We start from the raw sequence: 26,774 nt of genomic DNA, 5'->3' as shown, positions 1-26,774 counted from the left end.
CTTTCAAACAGTGATACCCCAAGCTGCTTTAACAAAGCACTTAAAAAAAAAAAAACTGGGTAGAATATTCTGTTCAAATTTGTCCTTGCATTGTAGACATGAACAACTGGATAATGAATTCTTCTTCGTTTCGTTTTTTTTTTTTTTGCCAAATTTTTTTCTTTTCTTTTTTTTTAAAAATTTTATAAATTTATTTGTTTATTTTTGGCTGATTAGGTTTTCGCTGCTGCACGTGGGCTTTCTTTAGTTGTGGTGAGGGGGGCTACTCTTCGTTGTGGTATGCAGGCTTCTCATTGTGGTGGCTTCTCTTGCTGCGGAGCATGGGCTCTAGGCATGCGGCTTCAGTAGTTGTGGCACACAGGCTCAGTAGTTGTGGCTTGCGGGCTCTAGAGCGTAGGCTCAGCAGTTGTGGCGCACAGGATTAGTTGCTCTGCGGCATGTGGGATCTTCCCGGACCAGGGCTCGAACCCATGTTGCCTGCATTGGCAGGTGGATTCTTAACCACTGCGCCACCAGGGAAGCCCTGGATAATGAATTCTTTTTAGAACTTTTCCAGTGGTCCTTGGGCCTTGTATAAATGCTAAATTTGCTAAGTTCACACAAAAGCTCTATAAGACTGATGAAATATTTTGTTTTAATAAACATATCTGCTGCTAGCCTGAAGCATTCTCTTCAAAGTTATGGATAGTACTCTTGTATGCTTAATTTGGTTTATAACAATTTAAATTTTTTGAATTTAAACATTTGAACAGAATAGAGACTCATAGGAACAATAAATTCACCTTTTCTCTTGGAATTGCTGTGAAATATTACGGAAAGAAAGTGAACTCTCTTAGCATAACCAAATAGTTAAAAAGACTTTAAGAAAGAACTTCTAAGCCAATATTTATATTATCTAAAGTTAGGGAAAGACAATATTAGCAAATTACAATGGGAAAAAAGAATAAATTACCAAAAGTTAAGTGTTTAAATTGGGCTCCTTTAATCATAAGGAATAGAAACTGACCCAAAGTAGTTTAATGCAAATGAGGGAAAGAGGTCTTCCTGTAATCTAGATAAAACGGAAGCTGCAGGACTGAGTCAGCCCTTCTCTCCAAACAGAGTCCACCTCTCTCAAGCTGTCTCTCTTTCAAGGACCATGTTTTTCTGGACTTTGCCTTTTCATCTGCTTTTATTCTAGTTCTCTCTCATTTCTACTGGCTTCTTTTGCTTATTTTTCCACAGGGCCTCAGATGGCTGCCCTGGCCTTGATCTCGCATGGCCTCAGGCTCCAATGCAAATAGCCTATTGATCACAACCCTCTGAGTCTCTTAGAATGAATTCCTAACAGGAAGGATCTGATTGGTCAGGCCACATGAGTCACTGCAATATGAGCCTCCAAGACCACCAATACTCTGAAGAGGTCAATTGGATTTTTTACCTTTCCATCTTTTCTATACAAGGTTGATACATTTTCTGTCATGTGCACGGAGATGGAAAGGTAGGAAAAATTGAAATGTCATTTGCGGAAACATCAACCAAGTGCTGGATGTCATCCTCCAGGACTCTAAACAGGATTCACTCCTAAAAGCATTCATTCATTCATTCATTCATTTACTCATTCATTCAAGCTTCCAGTGACCTATCAAGTATTTATTGCATGTCTAATATATGCTGGATAATGTGCTAGGTGCTGGAATTATCTCTCATCTCTAGGCCATTTAGAATTTGTTCTATACAATTTAATACTTAAGATAATATGAGGAAGTATATGATTATGTTTCCTGATTACTAGATGTATCCCTGTAACTAGATTGTTTGTTTCTCATGAGCACGGGCTATCATAATTTCTATTCTACACAAAATGGGTGTACATTCAATAAATAGGAAATGTTCTTGTGCTGGCTCTTTATCCATCCTGCTTTTAAGATTAAAACCTTGGGAAAGGTACAGTTTAAATATTACTAAAAATAAAGTCTGATTATAGTTGCTGCAAGTAATGTCTCTTCTTTCTCTTCATACCACCGCTTCATCTTTCTAGAAAAATTTTGTCTTTCCCTTGTTCTGAAGTCTAAAATGAAGTGTACGATTTAAGTAAGGATAATGTTGTGTTCTACCTGGAATCTGACCCTGAACATCATATGAAATTTTGATTGACTTCAGAAGAATTTACTCCGGTCCTGGAAAAATTATCATAACTTTTTGTACCACACTATAGAAAATGGCATTTGGGAAGTCTTTTGCACATGATATTCACCTAAAACTACTACCATCCTTCATGATATTTTCTTTCTCTTCATTGTGAGGAGACATCTCTGTGAAAATCATGCTGGATATAGGAAAGGTGTAGAATGACGTGGGTAAGGGGCCAGCTGCAGAGTGTAAGGGCCTGAAGCTGATTGTAAAAATTACAGCTCACAACATACATATCCAAGCTATAGTTTCAGCCATGGCTGAAGTACTTTATTCATCAAATACATGGGGAGCGTTGATTATGCCCTAAGCACTGTTCTGAGGATTTAGCAGTGATTGAGACCAAAAAAGTCCCTTACTCCATGGACTAGAAATCATGAAGCTTTTCAGAAGCATATATGGTATATTTTAATGGCTGTTTCCAAACAAGATTCAGTCCTTAAAAAACTGCATAGTCATCCTTGTATGGATGTTTAATTTTAATGTCTGATCTGTTTTTTAAAATTATGTATGTGATTTTTAATGCACATCTCATATTGATGGGCATCTATTATTTTATTTTCTCAGTACCATATGCTCCTTTAAGAAATGCCACTTGAGTCTGGTCCAAAGAAAATTCACATCCAATTATGTTGTTAGAATTACCTTCAAAGCTATTTGTGTTGGTTTTTAACTTCTGTTCACAAATTTAACTAAAACTTGGGAGACGGGGGTGGGGGAGAAGGACACTAAGTTTCTTTAAAATTAGATGTCTTATTATTTTTTATAAACATATATTTTTGTTTTTTATTTTTTAGATCTTGGGTTTAGACTTACTTTCATTCTGAAATAAATGGACAGCACTCAATCTATAGATGGAAATTTTCAGCGATGCTGGTACACAATGTTCTCTGTTGTCTAGATTTTTGAAAGTTTACCTTTGCATCATTGGGTGACACTGGATTTCCTGTTCAATTCACTGTGTCTAGTGACCTTTTGGGGAGCCTGTTCTTCTAAAGCTTTTGAGATGGGAACACACAGCATGTTGTGTTCCATGTCACGTCAGTCATTACTCTCTTTGACTTTACTTGTGTTCTCAAGTCAATATGTTCCAGATTAATGAGGCATTTGTTCTTAATCAAGAAACTACTTAAGAATACACTTTTAATTTTAATGACTTGTTTATGATTAATTGTTTCTTCATGCCCTTCTCATACTTGAGGATACTTCAAAGCTGCTGCGTTTTCCCTGAACAGTTCCCAAACGTCTGAATACTGGTAGTTGCTATGACCCAGTGATCTCAAGGGACTGAACAAACAGGGTTATTGATTTCCTTGAGAAAATCATTCACACAGTCCCCTTAAACTAACAATAACTTGAAGAGTAATAATTTTAAAAAGCAACGTTAAGCAAACTGTGTGGTTATACATTATGTATTTTTAATGTTCCCTTTAAATGTATGTATCTAATGAGGTCCTACTGTTTTATGAGGAACAATACTAGAAATACTGTGTGAAATGAACTCATTCTCCCAGCTGATCTATACTATGCCATTAGCTGCTTTAATGAAAATTTACTCTGTTAATTTATGTTTTCTTTTTAATTTAAATAACCAACAGATATGTGTGTGTGTGTGTGTGTGTGTGTGTATGTGTGTGTGCTTTATTTCAAGGTACAGACCTAAGTGATTCATGACCTCTTAATAATAAGAGCTAACATCTGTTTAGTGCTTACTATCTGGCAGTTTTTTTTCCACGTGCATAAAATCTATGAACTCATTTACTATCTTCAACTACAACTGTGGGACCCCTGTTTTTATTCCTGCTTTACAGATTAAGAAACTGAGGCACAGAGATAAGTGATTTGACCAAGGTCATATAGATAATAAATGGCAGACTGAAGATTGGAAACGAAGCAGTCCAGCTCCAAAACTCAACTTCCTAAACACAAGACCATAGTACCCTATACATGAAGAAGCTCCTAGTATTGGCTCCTTAGGACGTTTCCCTTCTTAGGAACCTCAGTTATTTTGTACTGCCTGTAATATATTTGTAAGCTTTACTCAACTATGGTCATTGTGCAAGGTACTTTGTCCTTTGGTTCTTCCCCTATGGGTGCTAAAAATGGAAGAGATGAGTTAGTCCCTTTATTAATTCATATATTTTCTTATTTACTAGATTTATGTTTCCTTTAAACAGAGCAGATATTGATATTTTAGAGACTGTAGAAAACTCAGATGAGAAATAGAAACTAGGATTGATAGAGATCCTTTCTGTCCGTACGGTGGCCCTGAACATCTGACACAGCCATCCTAGTTGTTTTGTGATAGGCTGATCATGTTGTACTTCAGTAACTGACTTTCTTTTGGATTTTGTACTGTGTTCACTCCACTTCAAAGTGTTGTAGGAGAAATATGACTCACTTAGCTTTTAAAATGAGGATTCAATATAATCGTGCTTTTGTTCCACCTAGGAGTCCATGCTTGAATCATTTAAGGTTCATTGTTGTTCCTAGTGTAAAGCCCAATGGGAAAGATAGGTTTAAATTTTCCTGCCCCTGAAGACAACATCGTAGAAATAGAAAATTAGTCCCTCAGAATCATTGACAAGAAATTAGTAAGTGTGGCTTGAATTTTTCTTTCATAAGTTTTTCTACATGTTCCTGACAAGTCCATTGATCTCTTTGAAGCTCATCCTTCCATTCGATGAGTTTAAATGGTGGGAATTATTTTATCAGCACTCTTTGGCTTAGTGGGACAAAATCCAACTAAAAACTATTTTAAGCAAAGTGGGGGCTTTAGACGACCCAGGGTAGAAATGCATCTGGATTTGAGGCAGAACTGGAAATAGAGACCTAACACCATTAGGACTCCGTGTGGTTCTTGCCTCTTTGATTTTCTGGGTTATGCTTTATTTCCCTCTCTCTCTCTCTCTCTCTCTCTCTCTCTCTCTCTTGCGCGAGCTCTCTCTCTCTTTCTCTTTCTCTCTCTCATTGCCTCCACTTTTCTGTTCCACATGATGGAATATGTGGTTACTGATAGTTGGCCTCTTAGTTTTACACATCATAGTTCAGGAACCCAAAGAGTGACTACCAGTTCTAGATAAATATTCTCAAGGATGTATTCCAATTTCCCATTTGTATCAGGTGCCCAGCTGGGATTTATAAGCTTTGGCTAGGAAGATGAGGTCTGGGGTAGGGATTATGATGATGTCATCTTGAGTCTAGTGTTTACTACTGGGCCAATCCATTATTGCCCTAGAACAGTTTATGATAACCTCATAAATGCGGTGAGGAAGACAGGCAATTCCCACCTGAGAGGGCTGGACAGATAACCGCATATGTGTCTTCTATAGTTAGCGCCTTGCCTATACATAACAATAGGCCCTTTTCTCTCTTCCACCATAATAAATGAGATATGAGAAGTCTCCTTTTCTTAATCATATGGAGATGAACACATAAAGGAAAGAAAATTATCCCATTAAACACATATTTTGGAATACATACTTTATGTTCTCCAAATTGTGGTAGATTATAATCTGATGGGTATAAAATATTTAGCCCCAAGCCTACTGTACATATATAGATTCTTTTATAAAATATCATTGTCTATGCTTTCCCTGTAAATGGATGTGTGTATCTTTATTAATCGATTAAAATTGAGTTGGGGGTTCAGGGGGAGCTTGATAAAAGAGATAAATATTGTAGGGAGAGCAATTAAATTCTGGGATATTGTGAATGTAACTGAATAATAAAAAAATAAGACTTGGAATGAGGGAAAATGATAGGATTGAATAAGAAAAAAATAGGGATTAATTGGATATGGTAGATTAGTAAGTAAGAAGTTAAATTAAAAAGAGTCTTTTATGAAAGCTGGAAACTGGTATGAACTTGTAGCTTGAGTCTTAGGAGAACCAGGCTATCATGGATATTTTCTGCTTGGCCCCCTCTCCACCCAGGATGTATTCTCCCCTGTTTGCTTGGTCTGTGCCCTCGGAGTTTGATTCCTACTAACAGTTTCTCCAGGCTCCCTTCCTGGCTGGCTTCTGTTGGGTTGTACCACCTGCAGGCTGACTCACTGGACAGGAGATTACAGAGCAAGAGAGGTCAGAGCTTTCTTCCCTGCTCCCTTCGTATAGCATCTTCCCCCGAAGCAGAGAGGCCAGGAGAAGGCTCCGCTCAAGGCTTGGCTTTCACTGGGCTGTGAACCCAGCTCCTTCCTCCCCTTGCCCCTTCAGCCCTGTGGTGGTAACTGTTTCCCTCTGTCTCTAGTCTCTGGTGTATACCCTTCCCTTCTTTGTTTCCTTAACTCTGCTCACACTTCAATTTCATGGTTCCTTCATTAAACTCTATTCATTTGAAATATTGAGGATAAATGATTTTTGTTGCTGGAACTCTGATATTTATAAGTGAGGGAACTTATATATGTATATATAGAAACATATATAATACATAAAAAGATTTCATATATATATGATTTTATCTATAAAGAGATTTATTTCAGTAATTGGCTTTTCTGATTTTAGAGGCTGGTAGATTCAAAATCTGTGGGGAGGGGGCAGTTTGACAGGCTGGAAACTCTTGGACAGGAGCTGATCTTGCAGACATGAGACAGAATTTCTTCTTCCCCAGGGAGAACTTAGTTTTGCCCTTAAGGCCTTTTGACTGATTGAATGTGACCCACCCCCATTGCTGAGGATAGTCTCCCTTACTTAAAGCAACTGATCATAGATGTTAACCACATCTATGAAATACCTCCACAGCAACACCTAGATTATGATTTGAATAACTAGGTACTATAGTCTAGCCACGTTGACACATAAACTAACCATCACACCAGGCATTAGGGAGAGCTGTTGCTTAGAGAAACCAAGAGGAAAAGTAAGCTCCTTGAAGAGCTAGAGACAGGCTTTGACTGGGAAGAAACCAGACTTGGGTGATGAAAAAGAGAGACTGTATAGAATAATTTATACATAAGATGAAAATGCCGAAAGACTCTTTTCCAAATAATTGTCAAGATGTGATGTGAAGTTGACAAAGCTTCACACTTTGCTTGTTGTGGCTTTTTGGTACCCAAGTCTATCGTGAGTGCTTGGCCACTCACAAGGTTAACGTGTAAGTTCAATTCCTGCCAAGTTCCCTGATGACAGGCGTGATGAGGAAGGTAGGCACCCAGCACTTGACACTTCATTGTGCCCTTCTCTCAATAGGCTTATAATTTTGTGAAGGGGAGCAATCATAGTTCACAAAGAGAGCAAGGCTGTGGTGTGTGCACTGCTATTTCTATTTAGTGCATTTTTCTCTCTCTGGAGTTTCTCATGGGTCCAGCGTCATCTGGCATCTGTCCAAGGTTGTTTTATTTTTTCACTCTTTCTTGCCATAGAGGTCATGTGTTGTAATTTGGACTTTGGTCTGCAGTTCATGTTACAGCACAGGCTGTAAATTCAGTCAACAAGCCTTTGTTGAACAGAAAGTACTTTGGGCATTGTGTGAAGAACCCTGAGCTAAGTATTTTAATTGGGAAGGGTCACTAACTAATCCAACAGCTCTAATCTTTATGGGCTCCAGATTGTTCTGTCTGTCAGCACTGGGTTGGGTGGCAGAAGGTTGTGGACAAAGGCCTGGGAAAGTTTCAGACAAAGCTTGAGACAAGGCTTTAGATCCACATGGGTCTGAAATCCCAGGTGGGCAACAGAGATGAAGGCCACGGGAAGACACTGAGCCAGAGGACTCAGGAAACAAACAAACACAAAAGAGTTATAATTAGCAAGGGACAGATGTTAGGTGAGGAAGTGGGTTTAAGGACCAGGAAATGTAAAAAACAGTAAGAACTCTCCAGTCTCGGGGCCGGTGATTCGGATGGAGTTTAGAATCAACGTCATCCTGACTATCTGGAGGTTTAGAAGATAAGAGCTCCTGGCTGGTCCCGGGGATTGAGGGGCAGAGAACAGATTCCACTTGGCGTCACTCAGTTCTAAATGGAGACCACGTTTTGTTCTGAACATTTTGGATGAACTTTGTTTGGAGCTCGTCTGAACTCTGACCGTGGCTGATATCCTGTCTGACCCCTTAGGACATTTTTCTTTCTGAATAGCAGATGTTTCTGAAGTAGGCTATGCTGTCACTCACAGACTAAGAATAACTGAGATAATGGATCTCAGACTCTAAGCAGTGCGCCTGCCAGTGTAGTGAGCACTCAATAAACGTTAGTGATGATGACCGTACAATCACGTGGTTACCATTTCTTTTTGCACTGCTTGCCCCACACAGTGTCAGTCACATGAGAGTCAATTGCTTATGGCTCACTCAGACCTCCTAATTATTTAAAAAATAATGAATGTGAAACTGTAGTTTCATCCCAACATCAGATTCCAGGCACGCTCATCTCTATTCTTTGACATAAACATACCCTATAAATGATTCTAATTTCTTTAGCTAGGTTTAAATCCAAGCAGCCTCTCTTTCTTCATTCTCAAACCTTTTGAAAGGCAAATACGTGATGTTGCTCTAACTAGTCATCAGTTTTCAGGTTGGAGAAGTGGAAACCCCCATGACTGTAGAGTTGATGGGAGCTGGTCAAATTTCAGTGCCCAGATTTTATTTGGTATAGTCCTCAGATTTTTTTTTTTTTTTCCCAAACAGTATCCTAACATGAAGACAAAGTTCACTTGACTGAATTCCTGGAATCTCTCTTGGTTCCTTTTTAAAAACTATAGACTCTGTGTTAGAAACTGGACAAACTTCAAGAACAGTTGTTATTTTTACAAACATAGTATGTGCCCTCATCCATCTCTGCTGTTTCACATGTTATTTCCTTCAGAACACTCAGATAAATGCCATCTGGCCTGAGAGCTTTATTGCACTTTGCTTTCTTCGATTGCAGCATGCCTTCTTCATTGGAAACTCTAATCTCTGTCTCTCTTGTGAAAAGCGTTCTCAGAAATTTGAATTTCCCCAATCATTTCCTAGAGTTCAGTGCTGCCAAAGAAGCAAACAAAAACCCTCTTTGCGCTTGTGTTCCCCGAACATTATCATTCCCCTCCTGACCGCCTTACAACATCATATCCAGCGGATTATACGCTAGTGAGTCTGATATCTGGCCAAGCTGGATTTCTGCTTCAGAAGTTTGCCTTTTATTCACCAATGCCTTAACCTTCTTCTTTTGGAAGTGGTTCTGTTCAGTCATCTGTTTGGGCTATTTTCTCTGATATATTCAGGTCTTTTCTCCTCAGATTCTATGATTCTATAACTTTTTAACTCGTGTACTTTTACTACTTCTTTCCAAATAGTCTTGATTAAACGTAGGTAGCACCACTGGTAGATTTTGCATCACGAGGCTAGATGATCTGGTTTTGGATTTTGGCCCTGCTTCTTCTTAGTGGCACGCTGCAGGCTGAATTGTTTAACTTCAGGTTTCTTATTCGTAGAATGGGAATAATAAAATTATCTATTTCTCAAGGTTGTTGTGAGAAGCAACCGTGCATGTATATGTATATATATTGCACATTATGAGTTAATAAACATAAGACGCCTAGAAGGTGTCGGACACATTATAAGCGTGTAACAACTGTTAGGACTGTGTTATTACCCTTGACTCAGTGGATGTTAGATTAGTCACAATATCAAATACCACCTGTCACAGAGCTGATGTCTAGATAAAGGATAGTGCAATGTCATGGTGAGAAAGGAAAGACACTTTATACAACTGTGAATAAGAAATCAGATACATCTCACAATATTATCAAACAAAGGTTATGATCTAAGAAAATTTGGGAGAAACATTTAAACTTAAAAGAAATGACAAAAATAATGCATGGAAAAGTCATTATTTATGGTACTGATAGGTGCCATAAAAACTTACTAGTTTTTCTAATAATTTCATCATTAAAATCTTGAGGGGGCTTCCCTGGTGGCGCAGTGGTTGAGAGTCCGCCTGCCGATGCAGGGGACACGGGTTCGTGCCCCGGTCCGGGAAGATCTCACATGCCGCGGAGCGGCTGGGCCCGTGAGCCATGGCCGCTGAGCCTGCGCGTCCGGAGCCTGTGCCCTGCAACGGGAGAGGCCACAGCAGTGAGAGGCCCGCGTACTGCAAAAAAAAAAAAAAAAAAAAACCAACAACAACAAAAAACTTGAGTAAAAAGATATAGGTTTAAATAATTATTTGGATGATAAGACGTCACTTCTCCACTCTATGGTGACCATATATTCTCTTGGGCAAATCATTCTGCTTAGTAGTTCTTTCTGATAAGATAAATACAACATTTTGGAATCAAATCAGCAATTTTGCCCCTTGGAGGCCTGTAAGCTCAAAGAAAGGACTCATACATAGCTACCTGTGTCTACTTTTAGCTTACTCTCCCCTGGCATGGGATCTCTGGTCACATGGAGCCTAGTGTCTTCAGTCTTGTCTTTTTTTTTTTTGCGGTACGCAGGCCTCTCACTGTTGTGCACGCGGGCCTCTCACTGTTGTGGCCTCTCCCGTTGCGGAGCACAGACTCCGGACGTGCAGGCTCAGCGGCTATAGCTCACGGGCCCAGCCGTTCCGTGGCATGTGGGATCTTCCCGGACCGGGGCAGGAACCCGTGTCCCCTGCATCGGCAGGCGGACTCTCAACCACTGAGCCACCAGGGAAGCCCTCTTTTTTTTAAATTAAAATATAGTTGAGGTACAATATTATGTTAGTTTCAAGTGTACAGCATAGTGATCTGACAATCAAATACATTGCAAAGTGATCACCACAACACATCCAGTAACCATCTGTCACTATACAAAATTATTACAGTATTATTGACTATATTCCTTATGCTGTATATTACATTCTTGTGAGTTATTTATTTTATAATTGGAAGCTTCTATCTCTGAATCCCCTTCACCTATTTCACCCAACCACCCACCCCTCTCCCCTTTGGAAACCACCAGTTTGCTTTCTATATCTATAAGTCTGTTTCTGTTTTGTTTTGTTTATTTGGTTGTTTTGTTTTTCAGATTCCACATATAAGTGTGACCATATGGTATTTGTCTTTCTCTGTCAGACCTGTTTCATTTAGCATAATATCCTCCAGGTCTATCGATGTTGTTGCAAATGGCACAATTTTGTTCTTTTTTATGTCTGAGTAGTATTCTAGTGTGTGTGTGTGTGTGTGTGTGTGTGTGTGCACGCGTGTGCGTGTGTGTATCACCACTTCTTTATCCACTTATCTATCAATGGACATCTTTTAGGTTGCTTCCATATCTTTATTATTGTAAATAATGTTGCAGTGAACAAAGGGGTGCATATATCTTTTGGAATTAGTGTTTTTGTTTTCTTTGGCTAAATACCCAGTAGTGAAATTGTGGGATTGTATGGTAGTTCTAATGTAAAAATCTTTGAGGAATCTCCATACTGTTTTCCATAGATGCTGCACCAATTTACATTTCCACCAACAGTGCACAAGTGTTCCCTTTTCTCTACACCCTCCCCAACACTTGTTACTTGTCCTTTTGATAACAGCCATTCTGACAAGGGTAAGGTGATATCTCATTGTGGCTGTGATTTGCCTTTGCCTGATGATTAGTGATGTTGAGCATCTTTTCATGTGCCTGTTAACCATCTAGCTGTATGTCTTCTTTGGAGAAATGTCTATCTAGGTCCTCTGCCCATTTTTGAATCAGATTGTTTGTTTTTTGATACTGAGTTGTGTGATTTGTTTATACAATTTGGATATTCACCCCTTATCAGATACAGCTGGTATCCTCAGTCTTGAAGGCTGATCTCATTCCAGGGTGTGGTGAGTGAGGGAGGAGAGTTTTGGGAGTCTGTAGCTACCTCAGATGGATTCATTTGAGTGCTAAAACTTGTTCTCTGATGGGCCAGTCATTATGAGAATAATCCATGGACTCTGATTCATAAATTATATAAATTCAGTCAAATATATATAATCAAGCATATAATATAAAAATATATAATAAAAAAATATATAAATCAAAGCTGTCAGTCTGTGTACAGTCTAGGTTAATCCCACAACCGATTTAGATGTCTGAACTAAGCTGAGCTGCCCAGTCTTACCCTAAGCCTGAACTAGTAAAATCTTTTTTTTTTTTTTTTATAAATTTTATTTATTTATTTATTTATTTTGGCTGTGTTGGGTCTTCGTTGCTGCACGCGTGCCTTCTCTAGTTGCAGCGAGCGGGGAGCTACTCTTCCTTGCAGTGCGTGGGCTTCTCACTGTGGTGGCCTCTCTCATTGTGGAGCACAGGCTCTAGGCACACAGGCCTCAGTAGTTGCGGCATGCAGGCTGAGTAATTGTGGCTCACAGGCTCTAGAGCACAGGCTCAGTAATTGTGGCTCACGGGCCTAGTTGCTCCACAGCATGTGGGATCTTCCCGGACCAGGGATCGAACCCATGTCCCCTGCATTGGCAGACGGATTCTCAACAACTGCGCCACCAGGGAAGCCCTGAACTAGTAAAATCTTTGCCCTGTGATTGGGACTATAAGACTAATAGCATTTGGGGCAATCTCTCCAGTTATTTCAATATAAGTCTTCCTTGTTTGATCTAAAGACCCCTAATTTGCTTGAAGAGTGAATCAGTCCATTATCTATTTGCAGTTAAAAGGCGACTTGAATTATTGCTTACACAAATTATTTGTATAAAGCACATAGTTTCCCTGCTTTGATCTGTGACTCTTTCTTCAGTTAACAACAAGAGAGTGACCATGAATGTTTAATTCTTGGCTGAGTCAGAGATCTTGAAATCTTTTGCAATACCAAATTTTGAAAGCTTCTATATTGGGAATGGGAAGATGTTTGCTTCCCCAACCTCTTTGTGGGAATATAACCAGTATTAATATTTTAACTAAACATTGTATTTTAGGCTTGCATTGACGTCTAAACACAATGGGAGTAGATGTTCTTCTTGCCATGTTTAGAAATTACACTACTGCTATGTCAGGCTCTAAGGAGAGCAGAGATGTCTAAATACCATGGCCCAAACAGTCCAGACATATCAGAGTAACTGGGTGGACAAGCACAAAGTTACCCAGGGCCTCAGGTTTTTCCGTCTCCTTGCTGTGCTCACTGCCAGGGTATTGTTCTCACTGGCATGGTTAAAGGTGAGAGATACTATCTCTGGGAAACCACGTGTCAAGGTAGAACTCTATTTCTGTAGAAGGAAAAAGCTTCTTTGGAGGAAATTGAACACCAAAACATATATATAAATATATTTTTTCCCCTATATTGAAAACTGGAATTTAATAAAGACTTCCATTATTTCAGAAGTATAGGCTGACTTTGATAGTACAACAATGGAGATGTCTTAGCTGATACTCTAACAGGATGAAAATTTGGCTATGTGAGGAACTCTTTGTACCAACTGATAACCAAACTGCTTGGGTTGGAGAAAAGAAGGAAAAATGAGTGTTGAGTACAGGTGCGGGAAAGGCATTGAGGGAGAAAAGAAGAGGTTGGGGAGACATTGCTTTCCCCCAGCTGGCCTGAGGGACCGCCATTAAGACCCAACTGAAATCAGGGTTAGGGGCCAAAGAAGCTATTTCAATGAATAACTAAAGTGACAGTGATAAGAATGATGAAGTTGAAAATAATAATGTCTAAACCATTTGTTGAGTGCTTACCAACTTCTAGCACTATGCTAAGCACCTGGTTTATTAAGACCAGTATTTCATTTACTTCTCCCAACAATCTTATGAAGAAGGAATTATCATTTCCACTATAATAAAGAAGGAAAAAATAGAAATTCAGGTTCAGAAAGGTTTCATACCTTGCTGAAGGTCAAAGAGATAGCAAGTGGCAGGGACAAGTTTGGAATCCAGATATGATTTTAGAGCCAAATTCAAGAGCACTGGATTGTACTGCTCTGGCTCACCAATAACGATGTGCAGCTCAAAAGCTGAGGGAGAGTTTATTCTTATGGTTTTTAACACCCTTCCTTTCCCTACCCCCACCCTTCCTCTCACTCTGTCAACCAGTCCTCCCACCCAAAAAAAGAGACTACTGTGCAGCAGCCTCGGAGCACTTCTACAGAAGACAGTAGTACACAGGGAGGGCTATGCTCAGAGGGGGACCCAGAGCAGGGAACCAGTGAGCAACGGGCCTTAGGGAAAGGGCCAGAGACAAAGAATAGCAAGTGCCTTGTTTCTGAGCATATACACAGGCTCTCTCCATGGGGCTTTGTGGAAATAGAGAAGATCTTAAGGGGGAACCCAAGTTCCTAAGTGATTTGGATGTTTCAGCTGATGTGACCTCATTGGCCTTCCTATGCTGATGAAGCTCAGAACCACCCAGCTACACTGGTAATTGCCATAGACTGTGCATTCCCTGAACCTCCCCCAAGGAGGAGTTGCATGAGATGATCCCTAAAATTCCTTTTAGCTTTAAGAAGCTATGAACTCGTAATTTCATTTCAGCTGGAATCCAGGTTGGGAGAGGAGGAGCAAATTCATTTAAACTGATTGTGATTCTATGAAGAAGCAGCCAAGGCCAATGTGAGGGGAGGAAAGAACAAATGGAAAGTGACATGGCTCAGGACTAAGCAACCATCTAGAAATGTCACAGTTTTGAAACACTACATGACTCAGTGGTTTGCTTCTATTTATTTATCTAGAAAATCCTAACATAACCAAGGAAACCATGATTGTAACCCTTTTTTCTGGGGCCACTTGCCCTGGCCTGGAGTCTCATATTTCTATAATTGGCTCAGGCTCCTGGGTCTCCAACCTCTGGAAGATAAATATGAAATAAATCTAACAGGAAGTTATTATTCTCTCTCATCAATGATGAGCATCATGAGAGTCCTTCTAGATGTTAAATAGATAAAGGAGTTATTTATATGATCATCTTTCTATTGTCCGTCTATCCTTCTATCCATTTATTCAACAGCCATTCACATAGCACTTACCATGTGTCAAACACTATGCTGGATACAGGGGAAAGTGGGTCCAGAAAAATGACACACTTTCTGCTCTTGGGAATCTAAAACAATACATCAGTGGCTGATAGAGAGCTGGTTTCAGCCAATGTGCTAACTGCTATGACTGAGCAGTGAATTCAGTTGTGTGCATCGCAGAACAGAAGCACTTTATAAAACCAGCAGCGCTAGTAAAGGAATTCAGAGAAGGACTAGCCTGATCTGGGTCTTGAAGTATGAATATGAATTACCTGGAGGAACAAGAGGAAAGGTATTCCTAAGAGCAGACGCATGGGAAGATATAAGAAGGGTTTGCGTGGCACATTCAGGGAATAGCAAGCAGTTCTGCATGACTCAAGCACAAACGATACTAATAAGGAAGAAAAAAAAGATGGGACCATTTTGTGGAGAGGCTAGTGTAATACGTTGGCTGGTCAAGATGTTTGATTTTATCCTGAGGATAATAGAGAATTGCTAAATCAGTTTAGATGGGAGAGTGACTTATTCTTCAAGAGAATTGTGAAAATAAGGTATATGTAAATTGACAGTCCATTTGTGACTCTCAATGGCACTGGTAATTTCTGGATGCATTTCACAGCATCTTCCTGTGCAGTGCCCCTCATTCTTCAGTTCTCATTGTCACAGGTATCACCCAGGGGCATTTTAATACCCTAGTGATCCTGCTCTACCTCAGTTCAATTAATTCAAAATTTCTAGGGCTGGGACCCTGACATCAAGGATATTTTAAAGTTCCCAGGTGATATCAAAGCACAGCCAAAGTTGAGAACTGGTGTGCTCATGGTGTTTCAGAAAGCTGGCAGGACTGTGTGAATTCAGTCTGTCATAGACCCTGTTGAGTCTCAGCTTACCTTTGCCATCCCTTAAGGTATACACTGGATCCTGTTCCTATCAGGTTTCATTCAGTATTTTGGAAGAAGGACCTCCCAAGGAATTGCGTGGGAGTTCTCTCTCTCAATCTGATTGTAAGTTATTGCTGGAGGCTGCAAAATTAACTACACATTACAATACAGTGAGACAATTACTCTGATGTCACTGCTTACACAGATTGCTGTGGAAGGGACACTTGCATTCAGAGAGGGAGAGGGAGGTGAGGCGTGAAGGAAGAACAGTACTGAGGCAGAGTACAGGGTCCCAGGGATCAAGGACTAGATTATTCCAGGAAGAGGGATCAGAATGTGTAAGGCAAGGGGGCATGAGAAAACGTGGCAAAGACCCAGGGTTGTCATGACACTTTGTTCATACCACCTGTAATACACGCCTTACAGTGTTCTGTATGGTTGATGTTATACGGATTCAGTCCTATTTCTATCCTATGAGAACATTTAGGATAAGTATGCCCATAACACAACATGGTCTTACCCTATAATAGCCTCTTACAAAATGAAGTGGTTGGCAGGAAAAAAAAATACGGAATTCAGTCAGACAGAAGGCTGAAAACAGCTAGCTCAAATACAATGTGGTGACTTAAAAATAAAAAAGAAGAAATATAAATATTCATGGAAATATATTCACAAGATGAATTGAAACCAGAAGTTATTCTCACGAATGTAACACCAGCCTAAGTGAGCAGTGTCCAGATGCCCTTCACCTTCTGATTTAATGCCTGATTTTCCCTGTCCACTCTTCTAAATTCAGTGACTTCCTTTTGGTCAACATCCTAATCAATATGATCACATCTCTCAAATTTCATCCTTTACTTTGAAGTCACACTTTGACTCATAAGGAATTTCCACCCTTCCTTACAGCTGTTGAGAGGGGAGTCCTTCCTTACAAGAGGAAGTAGTCTCATGTGCTCTCCCCACTTCCTTCCTGGCTTGTTATTCCTGGGTCTGGGTCATCCAGCTGCATCCAGGAGTCCCAGAGGATACTGTGAAAATTACAGGGTAAATGGGCCTAGGTCACAACTTCTTTGGAGCTGTATCTTCTAGTTTGAATTTGTATTAAAATTAATCAGAAAGTCCAAGAACTTAACTGACATTTGTCAAAACAAACATCAGTGAAAGGTATTTATTATGAATGTGCTCATTATATATCTTTATTTCAAGGTTCTCACTGTTTTCTGTGATTTTCTCATTAGACTGTACAAAAGTTATTAAGGTAGGCAAGCAGGTGGTATTATTCTCTTTTGGATAAATTGTGACAAAGGTGCTCTCACAGATTTGGCTTTTTTTTTTTTTTTTTTTTTTTTTAACAAAGAGTTTCCAAAGGGCATGCAATGAAAAGAATGGACACATATATCATTTACTTTATTAGAAAAGGACACTTAGGTGTTGCATGAAATAGCAGCTTAATATGATGTTGGTTTAGGGGGTTTTTCTAAGCAAGCTGGTTGGATTGGGTTAATATTTAGTTGGCTCTTCCATACTTCTTAAATGTGCCATGGTTACTTTAAGAAAGCTAGTCTTATCCTTATGAAGTAAATATAGTCATCCCTTGACATGTGTGGGACATTCTGGAATTTTTTTTTTCTCAATATTTTTGATTTGCCGTTGGTTGAATCTGAAGATGTGGAGCCCTCGGGTATGGAGGGTCGGCTGTACGTATTTAGAGCTCTACAGCTGTCCTCTTGGCTTCATGTTTGAGCTTTAACATTTCGAAGATTTCAAATATAGTCCATTCCTAATTCCCATGAGGTTCATTGGGTTGCTTCATCCATTTCTTTATCCTCTCCATATCCCCCATTATTTTCAGCAAACACCTTTTAATTCCTCAGTCCTTTAAATCTTTCAGATTTAAACCACACTTGAACTCCTGTTTGAACAAAACAAACAAACAAACAAACAAACATAATGGTGTAGAATTAGTTGTAGAAATTGCCTTAAGATAAGACTGTGAACACAATTATTTTAAAAATGTCTTAGGTTTATCTTTTCCAGATATGCCAATCTCAGGGCAGAGATAGGTTAAGAAAGAGCTTTTGTGACTGCTCTCTGAGATTCAAAAAATAAAATAAATTCGGATGTTCAACTCCAAGGCAAGTGATAAAGATCAAAGACTCGTTTTATTACAATATTTTTATTTTTATTGAACAGATTCACTTTGGATCTTGGCTTGCATTTAGAATGTTTACCCTTTAATAAGTGATCTGTTTAAATGTGGATCAGAGAACAAGGGTTTCTGTTTTACAGTTCAACTTTTGACCTTGGAGGATGAATGGGTGGAGGCTAAGAGGAAAAGTCCACTGTGTTTTTACTGAACTTTTTACCCTTAAAAAAAAGTGAGCAAGTTTAAAGTTCACACAGTGCACAAGAGGTCTCCACTGGGGATTTCTGGTATTATTAACTTCCTGACCTCAGATAATTAAAAAGAAAGAGCAGAGCCACCTCAGACTATGACTCAACTTTGAACTTTTCACCTCCCAAGCAAAGGATTTAAATTGTAAATGGTAGACTCTGGAAGCTTTCTTATTGCTATTAACTTCTTTCATCCCTGGTCTTGAAGTTATAATTTAGGCCAAAAGCAGAGCCTGATCTTTCCTTTTTATTTACTTAACCTCTTTTAGCAGAAAGGACTGAGAACACCATTTACCTAGAAATGACAGGTATTCTGGTGAAAGAAGTTAAGCTTAAAGGGTCATTGAATTTTGGAACTAGAAGCAACCCTAGATGATCTGTCCAGGCTCCTCAGCTGTGAAAGACAGCAGAGAACCAGGGAGGCGAGCAACTTCCTTAAGGTCAGACACAACAAGAGCACAAAAGAGCATCCCTGATTCATTAGCTGTATTTACTTCTGTAGTAGAGGGATTCAAGCATGATTGGGGGTAAGAAATATTCCCCCAGGTAGCGCAGCGGTCTAGAGAATCTGTGGCTTTTATTTTTACGTTAAAATGCATAAAGTGGAAAAACAAATCACTGATTAGGGAGTCAAGAGGCCTGGGTCCTTCACTCTACTGGTTTGTGTAAGCCTTAGGAACTCATTTAACTTTCCCAAGTCATGACTTGCTTGATTGTCAAATGGAATGTAGTTGGGAGGAGATAATAAGCATCTGAGACTCCTTTGTGTTATGACATTTTTTGGTTCAATGGTATCCTTGCCTTAAGAATTCCTGCTACGGTTCATGTGTAAACACTCTATAGATATACAATTCTCAGCAACAACTGGGTTTTCTGAACACAGAGGGTAGGGCTAGATGGCTGTGATTTTAGGGTAATTGGTTACATGACGCTGGGCTTGACACTGATGAGGAGGCTCTCCTTGCTTTAAGAAACGACAAAAATCCCAAAGGGGGCTCCCCTGGGGGCTCAGTGGTTGAAAGTCCTCCTGCCGATGCAGGGGACGCGGGTTCGTGCCCAGGTCCGGGAAGATCCCACATGCTGCGGAGCAGCTGGGCCCGTGAGCCATGGCCGTTGAGCCTGCGCGTCCAGAGCCTGTGCTCCGCAACGGGAGAGGTCACAGCAGTGAGAGGCCCGCGTACCGCAAAAAAAAAAAAAATCCCAAAGGAAAAGGGGGACTATCATGTAATGAGACATAAGGAACAGGGAAAAGAAGAACGAAGGAACCAGGACAAAGAAAGGAGGGATGACCAGGAGAACAGGCATTAGAAAGGAGGGTAACAAAGAGATGGTAGACCCCTCAGTTGGATGGGGACCCAGTCAATGCTTGTGCTACTGAGAAAGCCGAGGACTACGTTGTGAATCTGTGAGAGCCACATGCTCTTAACACTGAAGCTGAGATAGGCAGCTCTCACTGGCGCCTGTACAGCACGCAGTGTGTAGCAGAGCCAGTCATCCCGGGCCCGCTCTTGCCTCCTGCTATTTGCTAACACCTTTATTGCCTCCAGTTAGTTACTCACACTGCGCTCATTCCCATCTGTCAAGGAGAGCTCCCTTCCAACATTCTGTCCTTCTTTTCTTCTATTAAAGAGATCCTCCCAGCGTGGCTGCAAAGCATGGAGCGGATACTGAGCTCTGAGATGAGGCAAGTTTGGAGTGGGGTGAGCAATGATTTTCTCATTTCCTGGTCCCAAGAAATGAGAGAGATGTGACTGTAGGGTCCTGCCCAAGACCCTCCTGCAGAGATAGCTGTGGGAAAAGGAGGTCATCATGGCTTGCTGGAGAGCTGGAGGCCTGTCTGCTCGGCCTGGTAGCAGAGGGCCTGGGGTCACTGCCTGGACCAAGTGTCAACAGCTGTAATTGACCACTATGCCATCACAGATGTTTACCCACCCAGCTCCTCAACCACTCTCAGCTGCTTTACACTAATTTACTTCTGCTTTACAACCTCCTCTATTCCTTCTCCCTCCTACAAGGGCCAGCCAAGGCGGGTGATGACTATTTGAGCAAGAGACTGCACTAATGTGAATATGTCTCATCAGGTGATTGAAGTTACAGACCAGTGGGCTGCAAATAATCGTTCATCGGGGTTTTTGGTGGGCAAAATTACCCAACTGTTTCCTCTGCTCAGTAAGGCCCATTCATTCACTAAATTCCTCCCACGTTTTCCGGTGTTGAATACATTCCTTCCTGTATAGATGTCCAGTGTGCCGTCATGTTAACCTCAATATCTCCTGAGGAGGGAGGTCACAGGTCACCAAGCAGAGCAGGACTGTCATCATGAAACAAGTCATAATGCCTCATTGACACTTTCATCAACATCTAGAGAGGAAATAAATAAAGGACTGGGTTTGGTCTGCCAGCTACCTCTACTTACAATGGAAAACATCACAATGCAAATAAGAAATGTTGTACTTGTGAAATTTAAAAAAAAAAAGGTTTATGCCACTATTCTCAGTGATGGGCTAAAGCAAATCACTGGTGGCTCAGTTCGGGGTGATGACGATGTTTTTTTTTTTTTTTAATTTACTTATTTTTCTTTTTGTAAAGTCCCTGTACCTTCAGGCAATGGAAGAAGAACAGAGAGTCAAGCACAACCCAGAGAACCAGTGCCAAATGAGTCAGTATGTGAATTCTCTGCCCTGAGGACTCTTTTTAAAGTCAGGCCCAAGAATCCCGCCCTGCAGGTAGGAGAGTCTGAGAGCTGTGAAGGGTAGCCAAGCCCCACACCCCATTTCTGAGTTGCCCCAGCCACATCCAAGGTTAATGGGAGGGCAGTAGGCACTAGATAGCCTTTGCTGCCTCTAATTACATCCCACAACCCCAACTCAGCAGACAAGCCAAGATCTTGCATCCGGAGGTAGCCAAAGGCTGATGGATTCTCTACAGCTGTCTATTGCCTCTGGCAATATGACCTCACTTGGCATGATTATTTGAATTGACGATAAAACTTCAAAAAAAATAAAAAAGTTTTTATTGAACTTTTTACCCTGAAAAAAAAGAGCAAGTTTAAAGTTCGCACGGTGCACAAGTGGTCTCCCACCAGCTAAAAAGCCCCTCCTCTCTGTTTTCTTCCTGTATACGTTTAGATAAACTAGATCCCCATATATTTGTCTGATATTATTCCTTTGGTTTGAGGCACCCAGCTGGCAAGCATAAGTCATCCATGGTGATTAAATTTAGTAGGGTATCCATGCAAGCGCCAGGAGCGCCAGAGCCCTTAATGGAACTTTGGCAGGCAAGGCAGCAATAATTGTACAGCAGGTACAAGGCGAGGGGGAGTCTGGGAGTTCAGGGAGCTGTAATCGGCTCCCTTCTTTGCCCCAGCAGTTCAGAAAGTGCACGAGGATCTAAATTAGGTGTTATTTTAGATTACAGCTTGTCACACCTGACGCCAGTGACACCATCGGGCAGCCGGATGCCAGCTGGAAATTTGTTGATATCTAGGGATGGCGATTTTTGGCTCGTTTATTCATTCAGTCGGTCATTCAAATAACATGGGTCATGCCCATCAAGAAGATATGTCAGCCTCTGGACGCAAGAGTCTTTTGGTGATCCCTGAGATATAAAAGAGCAAGTTTGGAATTATCACCGCTAAATGCCTGTTTATCCAGGACTGCTAGACAGAGGGCACGCCCCTAGAGGAGCTCTGACATTTTATGGAGTATTGAAAACCAAATTTGATTCTCCTTGTGAAGAACCAGAGAAACTGGTCCACTTTACTCCTGAGAGGAAAATTAAGAGGTTTCCCTACAAATTTATAGTAGCCGTATAGATGGGCCTTCCTTTTATCTCCCTCCTACGGCCTGAGTTGAGCTAAAACTGTACTAATTTATGTATCAAATACCTACATATGCAAGGCATCATGTGGATAAAAGATTAATTAAACATGGGCCGTCCTTGACCTAAAGGGAGAAAAACCTTTTCATATGTAATTGCAGTATAATTCTGGTAAGGGCTGCATGAGAAAATGGACAGTCTGTGGTAAGTTGTTTATAAGAATCCCAGAGAGAAAATTTATTTCTTGAACATCAAAAGATAGATATAAACATATATTAAAAATAATAATATAGATTTTTTAAAAATGCAGGCAGTGCTTTATAAATTGTAGAAAGCAATTGAGACAAGAATGTTAAAAAGTGAGCGAGATGGATTAAGCTAATGTAGTAAATAATTCCTTAGACTCTTGAAAATTGTACAGTTTGAAGTTTGCATTTTTTTTTATTAAAGATTCCAAGAAACTAGAGACTTCTGGGTAATGTTTAAATCATTGGGAATTGATCTGACATTTAATGGCAAAACGTTAGCTCTCTAAGGCCATAACAAAGTCAATGGGTCAGGGCACCTCCATTACCTAACCTTAGCTGGTCTCTTTCCATGACATATCAGAGTATTGATCCAGGTGGTTATATGAGATTGGGCATGGAGTTCTCTATCCTTATTTTACAGGTCTTAAAAAACTGGGTCTAACTAGTATGTTATATTCTGCCATGATTTGCATTTTTGTGTGATCCCACAGAAGGGGTCTGCTCTGTCTCTTATTTATCCTCCTATTTTGATTTGTCTGTACTCCCTGGACAAAACTTGAGTCTTCTTCTGAACACTCTCTATCCAGTGTTCATTCACTGAGGGTCTTAACATTCTCTAGGCTTCCACTCTATATTTTGCCTTCAAACTTCATTGATCCTCCAAACTTCAGTGATGTTACCGGAAGTGTAGTCAGTTTTGATGTTCATTGAGCTGTGATCCTGAATGATTGAATAAAATTTGCCGTCTATATTGCTAAATCTGCCTTTATGTTTCGGACCCATTGTTAACAAAAGGGTGCTAGCTTAACTACGATATATATTCTACCCTTACTTATATACTTTCTGTTTGGACTCTGAAGGTTGATTGCTTTTTGAGTTTACCTCTTAGTTATTATAACTTATTTGACTTATGGAAATGTTGGGCACTGGCTTCATAGGTTCAAACTGTGATTTCAACAATGAAGGAATAATATATGTATTTTAAACTGAAGTGTAGTTGATTTACAATGTTTCAGGTGTACAGGAAAGTGATCCCATTATACATACATATATATATATATATATATATATATTCTTTTGCAGATCCTTTTCCATTATACGTTATTACAAGATACTGAATATAGTTCCCTGTGCTATACGCTAGGTCCTTGTTGTTTACCTATTTTATATATAGGTTCAAGTTTTTAAAATTGAACCTATATACCTGTTAATCCCAAACTCCCAGTCCATCCCTCCTGCCCACCCCCACCTTGACAACCACAAGTGTGTTCTCTATATCTGTGATTCTGTTTCATTGATAAGTTCATTTGTTTCATATTTTAGATTCCACATACAAGTGATCTCATGTGGTATTTGTCTTTCACTGTCTGACTTACTTCACTTAGTATGATAATCTCTAGGTCCATCCTTGTTGCTGCGAATGGTGTTATTTCATCCTTCTTTATGGCTGAGTAATATTCCAATGAAGGAAAAATTCAATTTCTAACACTGTAGGACTATACCTTTAGCTTTTCCAAACAGCTTTCAGATATATTTTCTCATTTTACTCTCATAACTCATCTGTGAAATAGGAGTATATGCTAATTCATGAGATCAAGCAAATACATTCCCATTACAGATGACTAATATAAGCCATAGGAACAGTTTGCTCTGCAAAGGACCCAGTACAATGATTCTTGTACTTGCATGTTCCCTTCATGTTCTTATTAAGACCATAAAAGGGCTTAGAGGGTGTGGTGGAGATTACAAGTTGTCCGCCCAAATCTGTACTCTATTGCTTCTGCAGTAAGATAATGTCATAACTGGGTTAAAGCTGCCCATCCATGGACTGTATTTTCCTGCTCCCTCTGCAGCTAGTGTGGCCATAACACTAAGCTCTCTCCAGGGAAGTGTAAGCAAAAGTGATAGATGCCATTCAAGGCTTGCCTTGAAAACTTGCACACTCACTTCTACAGCTTTTTTTGTTTTTTCCTCTCCCACAGGCTGAAATAGTGATGACAGGATGGACCTTAGGGGCCACCTGTTGAAGGTGTCAGAACTAGCCTCACTCTGCGCTGGGTTTCTGCATGACCGAGTGGAGCAGAACTTCCCCACCATCCCCCTTCCCTCTCAGATGGTTTCTTGAGAGATAAATCTACTTGTCTTTTATTTCAGCCATTACATTTTCAGGGATATTGATTCAGCAGTTTAATTAATATGGACAGCTACTCGATTTTACCAGGAAAAACTTCAAGAGCATTTAAGTCAGGACTGGTGATGAGACTGAAAATGATCAAGCCCTGACTTTACGCCCTGTCTCCATTGTATATTTGATGGGGAGGGGAAGGTTAGGAGCACAGGAGAGAAGAATAAAAGAGAGGTAGGTCAAGGGTGGAGAAGGCAGTAGGGAGGCAAGAATTGAACTACAGAGAGGTTTTCACTTCCTCAGAAATGAGTGAACTAAGAACATTTAAAAAATTGAACCAAAGAGGGAGGGGGGTAGGGGAGGGCTAGAGCGGGAGGTTGGGGTTAGCGGATGTAAGCTTTCATATATAGAATGGATAAACAACAAGGTCCTACTGTACAGCACAGGGAACTATATTCAATATTCTATGATAAACCATAATGGAAAAGAATATTAAAAAAAAGAATATATATATCTCTGAATGACTTTGCTGTACAGCAGAAATTAATACAACACTGTAAATCAACTATACTTCAATAAAAATTTCTTTTTAATTGAAACAGAAACCCTCCCCACTTTTTTTTTAACTACATATATATAGTCTTTCTTGAGTATTCTAAACTCATTGGATGTCACCAGCTAATGAATTCTAAATTCTTTGTGTTTGATTCACTCTTCATTCCAGTGAGTCAAACACCAAGAATTTAGCCGGGGTTCTAAAATAAGCGCTGGGAGAACAGTCACCCTGGACACATATTGCAGAAAGTAACCTCCACGTTTTCTTCTTAAGTCTTTTCCAATCAAATTGTGTCCTTTTTCTTTAATACATGTCACTTAGATTTTATCTTAGTAGGTCATCTCAAAAGTCTGTGTGCTAGGATCCAGAGAAATAGAGAGATAAGCATCACCAACACTTATTGATGATACAACTACTTAATATCTTCCAGAGGTGCTGAAACAAACACAGTCATATGAAAACAGGGCCAGATAGAGACTTTAAAGGGCTCTCACAGACAAAACCATGGGGGGCGTGTGTACAGTAATCCACAGTCATCACTGCCCTAATAGTATCTGACCTGAACCTGGCACAGCTTCAGAAAAAGCCATGTGTTCAGGCTAAAACAAGAATGAGAAAAAAGGAGAACGTTGCTTTCTTCTAATGTGGTAAATAGGGCATGAAGGTTTTATAGTTTGCTAGTAGAACCAGTTTTACAAGTTCTCTATCCACAGGGCTTAGCCTTAGGGAGAAAAAATAGTTTTATTCAGAGATACCTTAAGACTTTTGGTAGAACATTTGAATTTGGTATCCAGAATGAAGAACTAGATTGAAGTTGTTATGTCTACATTTATTGGGATGAAGTTTGAAACTGGAACTATTATATTAAATATTATTTTCATGTGTGCCGTACTTCCCATTTCTGTTTTTGGCATGAGGAAGTGATAAAAGAAAGCTTCTTATGTGTCCTCTTAAACTATGTGGAGTTGGGGGGACCGAACCCCTTCCATTAAAATCTGAGTATAACTTCACAGGTGGCCCTCCATATCCAGGGCTCTGCATCCACAGAGTCAACCAGGGTGGATCGTGTAGCACTGTAGTACATATTTATTTTAAAAAAAAAAATCCACGTATAAGTGGACCTGCATAGTTCAAACCCGTGTTGTTCAAGGGTAGAATCCTCCTATTCATTTAAATTGGTTTCCCAGATTGTTTACTTTAAATATCAAGAAATGATCATTCATTTAAAGGATCCAGGTCTTTGATTTTTCTCAGTCTGGAGAAGAAATAGCTTTAAGTAAGAAATCCCCACCAGGTATCAATATGTGTGTCCCTCTGGGTGGGTGTGCATGAGAGAGAGATAGTGGCAGAGAAATGACACAGAGAGAGGAGACAGAAACCATGAAGCCTTAAGGTAATAAAATCATCTGCAAAGTTGTTGAACAATAATATATTTGCACATTTCAAGTTTCCTTTCCCTTCAAGTTTCAGTATCACTCAGTGGAGTTGAGGTGACTTTTCCTTATGTCTGCTAGTGCAGACGGTACCAAGGAGACAGCAGAGAAAGAGGCGTATAAAGAGAAAAGGACTATATGTGTGTTTGCATGTAAAGTTTGTCTCATTCATTCCTCTCTCTTGGCTCAGTTAGTGGGAAGTATTCTCATACCAGTTCTTTCCTTTAATAACTTGTCTGCTTTGATGAAGACAAATCAACTTCAGCTTTTTGTGACCCTTAGGGAAATA

General features: G+C 40.0%; 1 protein-coding gene across 4 annotated transcripts in view; it reads left to right on the top strand.

The window, feature by feature from the left end:
• NRIP1 (nuclear receptor interacting protein 1) overlaps positions 1 to 26,774 on the top strand; it is a 190,436-nt gene that overhangs the window by 138,289 nt on the left and 25,373 nt on the right. Inside the window, exon 5 of one of the 4 annotated variants that reach the window (XR_007477672.1) lies at positions 24,354 to 25,086. The exons of the other annotated variants lie outside the window; for them this stretch is intronic. The gene's annotated coding sequence lies outside the window, so the exon portion shown is untranslated. Of the gene's footprint in view, positions 1 to 24,353; positions 25,087 to 26,774 lie in introns of those variants that run through there. 4 annotated transcript variants of the gene reach the window in all.

The sequence above is a fragment of the Orcinus orca genome, chromosome 5 (assembly GCF_937001465.1).
Source record: "Orcinus orca chromosome 5, mOrcOrc1.1, whole genome shotgun sequence".
In the NCBI taxonomy this organism is placed as follows: domain Eukaryota; kingdom Metazoa; phylum Chordata; class Mammalia; order Artiodactyla; family Delphinidae; genus Orcinus; species Orcinus orca.
This window is presented reverse-complemented; position numbering and strand designations above follow the sequence as displayed.